The sequence below is a fragment of the Neophocaena asiaeorientalis genome, unplaced genomic scaffold (assembly GCF_003031525.2).
Source record: "Neophocaena asiaeorientalis asiaeorientalis breed wild unplaced genomic scaffold, Neophocaena_asiaeorientalis_V1.1 scaffold1, whole genome shotgun sequence".
In the NCBI taxonomy this organism is placed as follows: Eukaryota; Metazoa; Chordata; class Mammalia; order Artiodactyla; family Phocoenidae; genus Neophocaena; species Neophocaena asiaeorientalis.
Window position 1 is genome coordinate 4,663,821 of NW_020171981.1, and position 11,309 is coordinate 4,675,129.

General features: G+C 43.7%; 1 non-coding gene across 1 annotated transcript; it reads left to right on the forward strand.

Moving 5' to 3' along the window:
* The first annotated feature begins 10,867 nt into the window (after positions 1-10,867).
* On the forward strand, positions 10,868-10,939 carry TRNAQ-UUG (transfer RNA glutamine (anticodon UUG)). Its single transcript has one exon. It is a non-coding gene; the product is annotated as a tRNA-Gln (tRNA).
* Positions 10,940-11,309: the final 370 nt, after the last annotated feature.

The following is an 11,309-nucleotide window of genomic DNA, read 5'->3' on the forward strand; positions in this document are numbered from 1 at the left end:
AGTACTGTCCTTAGACCCAGGCAAGACGAGCCCCTACCTGGATCCTGTGCTTTAGAGAACCCTGCATATCACAGACACGTGTATTTACTTCAAAAACAAACAAACAGGGCTTCCCTGGTGGTGCAGTGGTTGAGAGTCCGCCTGCCGATGCAAGGGACGTGGGTTGGTGCCCTGGTCCGGGAAGATCCCGCATGCCACAGAGTGGCTGGGCCCGTGAGCCATGGCCGCTGAGCCTGCACGTCCGGAGCCTGTGCTCCGCAACGGGAGAGGCCACAACAGTGAGAGGCCCGTGTACCGCAAAAAAAAAATCCACAAGAAACAAACAGGGCTGGGATAGGGAGGGAGGGAGATGCAAGAGGGAAGAGATATGGGGACACATGTATATGTATAACTGATTCACTTTGTTATAAAGCAGAAACTAACACACCATTGTAAAGCAATTATACTCTAATAAAGATGTTAAAAACAAACAAACAGGGACTTCCTTGTTGGCGCAGTGGTTAAGACTCCGTGCTCCCAATGCAGGGGGCCCAGGTTCGGTTCCTGGTCAGGGAACTAGATCCCACATGCGTGCTGCAACTAAGAGTTCACATGCCACAACTAAGGAGCCAGTGAGCCGCAACTAAGGAGCCCGCCTGCCTCAACTAAGACCCAGCGCAACCAAATAAATAAAACAAACAAACTCACAGAAGAGATCAGATTTGTGGTTACCAGAGGCAGGGGGTTGGGGAAGGCAAAGTTGGATGAAGGTGGTCAGAAGGTACAAACTTCCAGTTATAAGATAAATAAGTACTAGGGACATAACGTACCACATGATAAATATAACGAACACTGCCGTGTATAATATATGAAAGTGGTTAAGAGAATAAATCCTAAGAGTTCTCATCGCAGAAAAAAATATTATTTTTCTATTTCTTTAATTTTGTACCTATGTGAGATGATAGATTTTCACTAAACTTACAGTGATAATCATTTCATGATGTATGCTAAGTCAAATCATTATGCTCTACTTAAACTATACAGTGCTGTCGGTCAATTATATCTCAATAAAACTGGAGGAAAAGAACAAACACATGTATTTACTGATGAACATTTGGGCATCTCTGTCACTCAGGATCTAGTGCTTAGCGCCGGGACAGCATAACCTGTTTCCCTAAATATCCCCTCTTGGGACTAAACACTGTTCAGGCTCTAGAGAAATGTTTCTCTGTTCCTTTTTTTAAGAAAATAAATTTATTTATTTTAATTTATCTTTGGCTGCATTGGGTGTTTGTTGCTGCACACGGGCTTTCTCTAGTTGCGGCGAGCGGGGGCTACTCCTCATTTCAGTGCACGGGCTTCTAATGGCAGTGGCTTCTCTTGTTGCGGAGCACGGGCTCTAGGCGTGTGGGCTTCAGTAGTTGTGGCATGTGGGCTTCAGTAGCTGTGGCACGTGGGCTTCAGTAGTTCTGGTGCACGGGCTAATTGCTCCGCAGCATGTGGGATCTTCCCGGGCCAGGGCTCGAACCCATGTACCCCGAGTTGGCAGGCGGATTCTGAACCACTGCGCCACCAGGGAAGCCCTCTCCATTCCTTTTGCCCTATGTTCTCAAAACAAAAGGCGACTGCGTGTAAACGCCCTGCAAGTCTGTGGACAGTGCTTTGGAATGCTGGTAATATTTGAGCAGCTAAGTGCTTAGGTAAAAGAAAAAGACACATTTTAAAATTTGTCAAATTCTTCCTCTCAGATAACATAAATAGCAATAGAGTCTTGCCCACTACCTAGCGTCTATTTTCTTGCCTTTCAATTCATGGTTCCAAAAGTACTAGAAAATTAGTGTGCTGTTCACAACAATTGCACGTGTGGCTTAAGAACATTTAAAAATAGTAAGCAAAGATCTTTGAACAAGATACTATGAGACATTTTCTTTTGTTTTGGTTTTTTTTTTAATAGATCTTTATTGGAGTAAGATCTTACCTTAATTTTTAATGTAAAAGAGTCCTCAATGCCTCATGCCAAAAATAAACATTCTAAATTGGATAGTTTTAAAAAATAAAGAAAATAGAAGCAATTTTTATTACTCTAATTTTTATACATGTAGTTCTAGATGTATCATGCTTGAAGTGTGATACCAATTCTTTTTTTTTTATTTATTTATTTATTTTTGGCTGCATTGGGTCTTAGTTGCTGCGCGTGGGCTTTCTCTACTTGCGGTGGGGGTGGGGGGCGGGGGCTGCTCTTCATTGCGGTACGCGCGCTTCTTATTGAGGTGGTTTCTCTTGTGGAGCACAGGCTCTAGGTGCGCAGGGTGAGAGCGCAGGCTCAGTAGTTGTGGCGCACAGGCTTAGTTGCTCCGCAGCATGTGGGATCTTCCCGGACCAGGGCACGAACCCATGTCCCTTGCATTGGCAGGTGGATTCTTAACCACTGTGCCACCAGGGAAGTCCCAATACCAATTCTTTACGCTGGGAATTAAGTGGTTATTGAATGCAAAAACTGTAATTATTTTTATAAAAACACTTAATGGCTTAAGTTTTTAAAAATTAAAGTAACTACAAAAGGGACTTCCCTGGTGGTCCAGGGGTTAAGACTCCACGCTCCCAGTGAAGGGGGCCCAGGTTCAATCCCTGGCTGGGGCACTAAGATACCACATGCCGCAGGGCACGGCCAAAAAAAAAAATTTTTTTTTAAAAGGGGGGATAATAAAATAACTACAAAAATCACAGCTTTACAATAATTTGGAGTTTTCCTTTTTAAAGATATATTTGTCAAGGTAAGAGGATAGAACATTTATTTTAACAATTTGCTAGCTTCAGTTTTTATAGCTTTTAAATATTTAAATATATAAACATAGCTAAAATGTAAATTAAATATTTAGACAAACATTTAATTTGTCCCATGCCTGGTTCCAAAAAAAAATGTCTGCCTTCCTGGTGAATTTCTTGCATTCTTGAGACAGGGAGATAGAGGTGTGTGTTTTCATGGCAATTGTAGCATCCTAAAACATCCCCCAGCAGGGACTGTTGTGATGTGCTGTGGCTACCATCGGTAGGTTCCAGGAAAATCCTCTTCCCTGTCCCAAGAACTGGAACCTTCTACTCCAGCAGGGAGGAGTTCTTAAAGTGGAGGGTGTTTGCCTAAACTGTGAGGCAGTTCTCCAAGAATTCTTCTCCAGGAATAGATCAGCTACCCAGAGAGTGTGTGCCTCCATTCCCTAGTCAAAATATATTGGATTAAGAGAAGCTGTACCAATAGTCAAGCAGATTGTGTTTCTTGGAATTTGAATTGGGCCTGAGAATACCCAGTGGGGCTTTATGGGTGGCTGGATGGCAGGCGTCACACTCCGGAGCAGTGGGGCAGCCCCTTACTGTGCAGACCGGGGAGCCGAGAAAGCCAGTGTGCAGTGAGAAAAGAATTCGACATAAGCACAAAAAGGAGCTGAAATGAGAGACTCCTGGCGGCCTTCTGGTTCTTTCCTGAGGTCTGGCTATACTCCTTCCCTGGGGTTTTGTGAAACACTATACCCTTATAATTCTCCTTTTTTGCTTAATCAAATTTGAGTTGGCTCCTGTGACTTATAAGCAAAGTGTCCTAAATAATACAACCATTCTGTGTGTTTTCAAAACAGAAAGGCATAAATAAAAGGTGGTTTTTATTTGGGTGGTTTGGAAGTAAAAATCAGATCACAGAAAATAACCGCCGCACAGGCCTCCCTCCAACCTTCAATTTCAGACACAACTGAGCAGCCTGGACCAAACCAATGACAAAGGTATCCTTCCAGGACAGTGAAGGGCCTCTGATACTTGCGGCTCAACTCCTAATTCCTGGACAACTTGGTGCAAATAATCGTGTGGGCCTCCAGGGGGAGCTCAAGTCCACTCTCTCTGTTTCCCCTCTACTTAGTCCCACTCTCCTGCTCAGAAAAGGAAAATTCCTAAGACTTTCAGAAAGGAGGGATCCTATTGGCTACTGGGCTAGTGGCCTTTTTTTTGCGTGCATGGGCGTGTCCATTTCCTGTGGCTGAAGTGGAAATGGGACTGGGGTCCGCCTCATTCTGGATACTGTCTCTCCCTGACTCAGGAAGGTACCTCCCCAGCTGTTTTTTGATTGTTGATAGACCAACAACATATACAAGCCGCTACCAAGTGTATCTATGAGAATGCATTTGTCTGCAAGTACCAGAAGCTTGACCCAAACTGTCTTAAACTATCATATATAGGTTGAAGCCCAGAGGTGGGGCAGAGCACAGGTGTCCTATGACCGACAGGAATATGTAATAGGGATTCCAAGCCCACAGGTCTCTGCACCTGGCCTCTGCCTTAATGCTCTTCAAAACAGTCATCTAAGGTACAGAAGGACCATCTACAATTTGCTCTTTGCCCCCAGGTTTTTCCTCTTAATGGGCAGAAAATGTTTAAAGCATTGCAGTGTAGTAGGCTGGTCTTTTACTCAAATTGGTCTCCTGCGAAGTCTTCTGTCTCTGCCGGTGCTTTCTCTTGGGTTGGAGATTTTAGCTTTTCTAGGCCTACAAGGCTCCAAGTTATAGGACATCCAGTAAACTTGGATTGCAAGATACTCTCAGCAAAACCATACTACACCTGCTTTAAAACAAATTGCCTCAGGCTTCCCTGGTGGCGCAGTGGTTGAGAGTCTGTCTGCAGATGTAGGGAACACGGGTTCGTGCCCGGGTCCGGGAAAATCCCACATGCTGCGGAGCAGCTGGGCCTATGAGCCATGGCCTCTGAGCTTGCACGTCCGGAGCCTGTGCTCCGCAATGGGAGAAGCCACAACAGAGAGGCCCACGTACCTCAAAAATAAAGAACAGGCTGCCTCAGCCTAAAGCTTACCTCTCATAGGACCAACATGAAGACTAACACATGCCAATATCCTGATTCTTTCCTCCCATTTCCCATTCTTGATATTCTACAGTCTTGATAGGCCCATAGTTTGTGCTTCAGACACCAGTAACAACATCAGGATCACCAGCTTCCCAGGAAGTCTCTGCTCTCTACCCCATTTCTTCTGCTCAAACCTACATCTAATGACCTTCACAGTATTCATGTCTATATACAGCTCTTTTTCTTAATCCTTTGCCTGGGTCCTCCAGCTACCTTTCTGCCCTTCAGCCTCCCTGCTCCAGTTTCAGACAACTCTCCCATGTAAAACCTACATCCCATAAGAACCTGCTGTATAAATAAATAAAAATTAAAAATTAAAAAAATAAATAAAACAAAAAAAATAAAAATAAAGCCTACCTCTCTCTTGAAATTTTACCAAGAGATTATCAAAGTTTTCATTGTATAATTGAGTAGTCTGTATTAACTGCACAAGCCCCTCTTCTATCCTGTGTGCTTGGAAATATCCCAGATCTCTGCATGCAAGAACATAGAGGCATTAATCATAAAAGGAAAAAAAAAAAGATAAATTTCACTTGATTGAAATTAAAACCTGCTCATCAAAAGACACTATTAAGAAAGTGAAGAAACTTCTCTGGTGGTACAGTGGTTAAGACTCTGCCCTCCCAATGTAGGGGTCCCGGGTTTGTTCCCTGGTCGGGGAACTAGATCCCGCACGTATGCCGCAACGAAGGCGCCCGCCTACCACAACTAAGACCCAGTACAACCAAATAAATAAACATACTTTTTTAAATTAGCAAAACTAAAAAAAAAGAAACAAAGTGAAAAGACAAGCCACAGACTGGAAGAAAATATCTGCAGTACAAATATTTGATAAAGGATCCATATATAATTATCATATATATATCCATAATGGATCCATATATATATATATATAAGTATGTATAAATACATAATTCTTATAAATCAATAAGATAAAGACAGGTTTTTTTTTCTAAATGGGCAAAATACTTGAAGCACTTAGAAAAGAAGATATTCAAACGGCTAGTGAGCATGTAAAAAAATACGTTCAACGTCATTAACCATTAGGAAAGTGCAAATTAAAAGCAAAAGGAATGACTAAATTTAAGCGACTAATAATACCACTTGTTAGCTAAGATGTGAAGCAACTGGAACTCTCTCATACACTGCTGGTGGGAGTGTAAAATAGTACAAGCACTTTGGAAAGCTCTTTGGCTGTTCCTAATAAACTTAAATGTACACTTACCCTACGACCCAGCAATTCCATTCCTAGTTATATACCCAAGACCAAAAAAGGTTTGTAAAGGAATGGTCATAGTAGCTTTACTTATATTAGGCCCAAATTGGAAACAACCCAAATGTCCGTCAGCTGAAGAATGGACCAACGAATTGTGGTATATTCTCAGCAATGAAAAACATACTGCTGATATATAAAGTGACATGAATGAATCTCGAAAACACGTTTAGCAAAAGAAGCCACACGCAATAGATACTGCAAAACAGTATACGTATACTATAATAATAGGCAAAACTAATTTCTGGTGATAGAAACCAGAGTAGTGATTTCGGTAAAAACTGGAAAAAGGCACCAGGGAACTTTCTGGAGTGATGGAAATGCCCTATATCTTGATCTAGGTGATGATTACACAAGTGTATACATTTGCAAAAAATAATTGATTCTGTTAAGATTTGTGCATTTTCCTTAATGTAAAGAATATCTCAAAATAAAATGCCTTTAAAAAAGGGAGGTATATTTCATATGTACTGTTGTGGAACAATGCTCAAGATATGGTGCTAAATAAATAAAACCAGGTGCAGAACAATGTTTTGATTTCTTTTTCTAGAAATGGATTATGCATACGCATGTATATCCGCGTAAGAATGAAATATCTCTAGAAGGACCATATCAGAAGTTGCCTCGGAGAACAGAAAAAAATTATAGTCAGGAAGTTTTATTTATCTGTGTTTTCCTTTTATACCTTTTGAATTTTGTATTATGCTCATGTATTATCCATTTAAATATTTTTTAACATTTTAATTATGTTAAGTGCAAAAGCAGAACATAAAATTATATATACAGCGAGACTGTAAAAATGCATTTTAAAAAAGGAGATGAAATATCAAATGTAAAAGTGCTTGTTGGAATGGCAGTTATTTAAAAATCTTCCTTCTACTTGACTGTATTTTCTACATTTTCCATAAATATTTTACCTTTGTAATCTGAAAAGATAATAATTATTATTTTTTAATTAATTAATTTATTTTTGGCTGCCTTCCATCTTCATTGCAGTGGCTTCTCTTGTTGCGGAGCACGGGCTCCAGTAGTTGTGGCATGTGAGCTCAGTAGTTGTAGCTTGCGGGCTCAGTAGTTGTGGCTTGTGGGCTCAGTAGTTGTGGCTCACGGGCTCTAAAGCACAGGCTCTGTAGTTGTGGCACACTGGCTTGGTTGCTCCGCGGCACATGTGATCTTCCTGGACCAGGGATCAAGCCTGTTTCCCCTGCATTGGCAGGCAGATTCTTAACCACTGTGCCACCAGGGAAGTCCCAAGATAGTTATTTTAAAAAGAGAAAGTAAAAACATGAAAGAAAAGGATAAAAGGTGAATGCTGCTTTTTTCTGTTGTTCAAAAAAAGTAAGTGGCCTGGGAGGGATACATTAGGAGTTTGGGATTAACAGATATACACTACTATGTATAAAATAGATAAACAACAAGGACCTACTGTATAGCACGGGGAACTATATTCAATATCTTGTAATAACCTATAAGGGAAAAGAATCTGAAAAAGAATATATATATGTATATATTATATATAACTGATCACTTTGCTGTACACCTGAAACTAACACAACACTGTAAATCAACTATACTTCAATTAAAAAAAAACAAACAAACAACTAAGCGGTCAGATTTCCCCATCAGAGCCTGGGGAATGCCAGGCCCAGAGCGGGGTCCTGGCCCGGAGGGGTTGGGTAGGGGCAAGCTGTCACCCTGCACAAAGTGGTGGCTTGTCTGGCAAAACCAGGGCTCCCAAGGCAAAGTAGGGGCTTGTGGCAGATCTCACTTATCCTGAATGGCGAGGACACAGAGCAAGGCCCATTCTATCCCAGCTGTGAGCAGCCTAGCATGGATACAGGAAACTGTCTGAACGCAGCCTTGAGAGTGAATATGAATACTTTTCATGTTGACTCCTCAAAGCATTATTGTCCCTACTCCATTGTCTATATATTTACAGGCTCATAAGAAACTTGGGAAAATATCTTTAAAGCCCCTAATCCTGGATTTCAGCCCTCTTTTCTTAACCCTTGGCCTCATTGTACTTTCTGGGGTACACTCTGCCCCAGTTCAGCCCTCAGCTAGGATGCCACAGCTGAAGCCACAATAAACCCACCTCCAGCAGAGCCCGGGGCTCCCCCAGCTTCAGGAGCCACCTTGTGTGGAAGCTTGAGAGTCTGTTCTCAAAGACGTCATGGGATGCCATCTTTGGGATGTCACATGCAGTGGATTTATATTAAAAGAACCTAGTCACACTGGGGCAGGGAGATTACATATTGTCTCCGTTTTCTCTGTTATCATTAATATATATAAAGAATATGATGCTATAAAGGGTCTCTGAACACAAAATTAGAATGTTGTTTCTTCCTCCTAAGTTCTCCTGTGCCCTCTAAGGGGGTTCAGGGGACGTGTCTGTTAAGGCACTAGCCACACATAAAGATAAGCAAGTCCCAAGGAATTCACAGCCCAACCAAGGGCAAGAGAGCGGGAAGATGGGAGAGACTGAGCCACAGAACACAATTCCTTATAATTCCAGTGAGTCATGACAAAAGCAGTAAGGGAGATGATCCTTTTACGTTCCTTGAGGAAGGAGCAAGTGGAGGATTTCATTTGGGCTGGTAAGATTTTTTTCAAGCTGAGAAAGAAAGTGGAGGGAACTGCAAAGAACTAGGGAGTGGAGTAGGGAGAGTGGGAATAGGAGGGCAGTCATTCCTTCTCCTCACACCGGACAGAGAAACTGTCATACACTTTCAGAGGATACAATCATCACCCTTTAGTAGCTTTCTACAGTAGCTTTTGAAAACTTAATTTCAATACCCTCTAGCCAGTACAGAACCCTTGTGAGAAGGAAATAGATGGGAAAGCTGAGGTCCAGAGCTGCTAACGTCATTTGATGTTGAGTCAATTTGATATTAAGTCACTCCAGCCTTAAGAGAGGGACACCCTTATCTCATAGGAGCTGAAGGGGAATTTGGTTCATTCTTCAAAATGGAAAATCATTAATGTTTCTTCGGACAATATACAAGAATTATAAACGATTTTTTCAAGCAATACAAAAAAACAGGACGTCATAAGTTTACTCCCAGGAGATAAATGTCATCAACAGATCTTTTCGGATTTGGGCTAAGCAGGTTCTTGACTATATGCAACAGAAAGGGACTCTGGGTACCTTACATAGAAAAGGAACTTATTAGGAGGACGTTATAGAGTTCACAGCACCAGAGGGAAAGCAAACTCAGAAAGATGGACAAGAATGAAGGGGAACTAGGCAACCAGGAACCCAGCCAAGGTCAGGATCCTGGACAGTCTAGTTAGGATGCCACTTCTGCTGCCAGTGGACATGGCACGGCTGCCATCACTGCCCCTGAGGCTCTGGATGGCACAGCCACCACCGGCAGCCAACTAAGTTCTAAAACGTTCCTGCTTCTGGATTCTAAATCCAATTGGCCAAGTTAAGGACACACATTTTCACTCTGGCTGCCAGAAGCCTGGAGAGTGAGCGTGTCTACCTTGGGGCACAGTTCTGCTGTCACCCAGTCCCATGCAATGTTGAGTCTCTCAAGAAACGGAGTCAATCAGATGGCCGAGGGCAAATAAATGGCAAATATTCATTACATGTGTATTCATTCAGCTTTTCTGTTTGTGTATAAGTTGGATTTTATTATACACACTAATTGGCAAGTAGATTTTTGTTTTTGTTTTGTTTCTTTAGGACAGTATATCTTTTCATGCCAATACAATAAATTCCCCCCTAAATTCCTGCACAGTATTTATTGTATAGATACTGTCAGTATTTATTTAATCAAGTTTCACTCAATGGACATTTATTTTTATTCTTTACTATTAAAAACCACACAGCTGAGAACATCCTTGACTAACTGGCACTCGTCCTAGTAGTCCCTTGGGATAAATTTCCAAAAGTGCAATTGCTGAGCAAATGGCATATAAAATTTTATCTGTCGCCAGATTGACCTGAAGAAACATTATCCTTTTACACCTTCACTAAAACTTATGAGAAAGTCCAAAAGGGATTGTCTCTTTCACTGATCTGATTCTAATCTACACGTTAAAAGGAACCATGCCCCCAAGTAGCGTTTAAAGTAGGAGAGGGGAAATGGAAGCGGAACTTTCTGTGCAGATTTCTCGGTGGCTCTAGCTATGTGTAACGCCAAGGAATCAGGTGGGGCGCACTTCCTAGCGGCGATTCGCGCTTGGGGCACCTGGGCCTTGAACGGCTGTCCCTCGACGTGCCAGTCAGCTTTCCTCCCCGCTCGACCAAAATAACCTACCCGGGGTCGTCGCTGTGTAAGTAAATAAATAAACAATACGAAGCCCAGGATGCGAGCGCCGAGCCTCCTGCTCGGGGTCTATGGGTCGGAGCCGGCCTTCTCCGGTCCAACATCGCGGGCCTAGCCCCGCTAAGGCCGACCCCTCCAGCCTGCCGCCCCCCAACCACCACCGGGCTTCCTCAAACCCGGTGAGGACCCCTGGAGGAGAGCAGGGAGAGAGGCAGCAAGAAATGACACCCTGGGACCGGGATCGTATAGGACGCCGGGGACGCTGAAGCCCTCGTTGCTCCGCTCCTGCCCGCCAGTTCGGCTTGGGGACCAGAGCCCGGGGACCAGAGCCCAGGACCCAGAGCCGGTAAACCCGGCATCCACTGCCGTTTTCGAAAGGCAGCCCGGCGCGCCCGCTATGTGCCTTGAGGACGCTCCCGGCCGCGTGAAGTAGCGAGCAGGTCCCATGGTGTAATGGTTAGCACTCTGGACTTTGAATCCAGCGATCCGAGTTCAAATCTCGGTGGGACCTCTCTAAAACCTTTTGGTTCTACAATTCCTATTTTGGAGGCCCCTGGCGGCAGTGGCCATCTCAGGCTGTGCCGGCCCCCCCCGCGTGACCTACCTGACCGCGATTTAGGGTCCCTCCCTCTTTCTCAAGATGCTTTCATTTCAGAGCCTGCTTGAAGGTCGCGGTGCGCATGCGCGAGACTCGGGGCGGAAAAGTAAGTGTCTGTGGGAGCTGGAGCGTGACTTTAGCTTGCCGGGGACGGCCGAAGGTGCCCGAGGGGTCCCGAGGATTCCGCTTCGGGCGGGGAACAGTGGCAGCCTTCTGGTCTAGGAAACGCCACCGCCACCGCCACCGCCACCCCCACCCCCGCCCCGCAAACTGCCGGGAATGC